The sequence below is a fragment of the Tasmannia lanceolata genome, unplaced genomic scaffold (assembly GCF_043159265.1).
Source record: "Tasmannia lanceolata isolate RefF3 unplaced genomic scaffold, GAP_Taslan_0.1 ptg000020l, whole genome shotgun sequence".
Classification (NCBI taxonomy): domain Eukaryota; kingdom Viridiplantae; phylum Streptophyta; class Magnoliopsida; order Canellales; family Winteraceae; genus Tasmannia; species Tasmannia lanceolata.
This window is the reverse complement of record NW_027518697.1, coordinates 23,877,727-23,878,846: the sequence shown is the minus strand read 5'-3', so window position 1 is coordinate 23,878,846 and position 1,120 is coordinate 23,877,727. Positions and strand designations below refer to the sequence as shown.

Below are 1,120 nucleotides of genomic sequence, written 5' to 3'. Positions count from 1 at the left end.
ATACCAGCAGATCCCATTCTCTTCATTTCTCATACCCAAACACCCAAAATCCACCCCACTCTCCCTCCGCAGAAAATCTTCGTTCCTAATCGAACGGCCCAATTTCAATCTCTCAAACCCACTTCCACCATCGTCTTCTTCCCCCAAAAACCCTATCCATTGAAAGTATCGTGAGGCAAAAACCCGAACTCCTTGGCTTATAGTAGCAGAGATCGATCATGTGCTTATCACATGCCCTTGCCATTCCAATCTCTCTCTCCCTCTCTCTGTCAGATTTATTACAGAGATAAAAGAGGAATAGATCGGAAAGTGTAAAAAAGGGGAAAAGGGAGATGGGGAGCTACAGGATGTGTATCTGTTTCACGAGAAAATTCCGGTGTACGGATGCCGAACCTCCGGTGGACGTAAAACAAGCATTCGAGTCATTTTCCGGTGGGGTGGGTCAGATGCCGTCGGAAGAGCTCCTTCGCTTCCTCCGAGAGTCCCAGGGCGAGGCCACTGCCACGATCGCAGATGCTGACGCCATTATCGACCAGATCCGTCATCTTCGCTACCTCAATAAGTTCTCGAAGCCAATCCTCACTCTCGAGAATTTTCATCATTACCTATTTTGTGACGATCTCAATCCTCCAATCAAATCTCAAGCAAAAATTCACGATCCGATCTAACTCCAGCAAGATTCTGTGCATCCGGTAATCTCCATTCGTCAGCCACCACTTCATCGTTCAGAGAAGAGAACTGAGCACTCAGAAATAGGGAGATCCACGGAGAGAGAAGTTCGGGTCTCCTTCTCGAAAATCTTGTCGGTGATGATCATCTTCTTCGGGCATTACTTCTGCCATCTCGCGATTCCGATCTTCATTGCCAGCAAGGTGAATCTGCGCCACTCAGGTAAAATCTGTAACATCCCATGTATTGTTGAAGTAAGCATAATTGTTTACCTTGTCTCCCTGATATCATAATGTTAGTCTATAGATTTGATTTACATTTGATTCTTGGATCTAATCTAGAGTTTAATTTCTAAGGTGAATGGAGGTGAAGTGATGTATGCCTAATTGATGTAGGAAATCAGATGATACAGGTATCGTCTGATTTCACAGGAGACCCATGTCGAGGGTTC

General features: G+C 45.3%; 1 pseudogene; it reads left to right on the top strand.

Moving 5' to 3' along the window:
* The first annotated feature begins 332 nt into the window (after window positions 1–332).
* On the top strand, window positions 333–668 carry LOC143853898 (phosphoinositide phospholipase C 4 pseudogene; annotated as a pseudogene).
* Window positions 669–1,120: the final 452 nt, after the last annotated feature.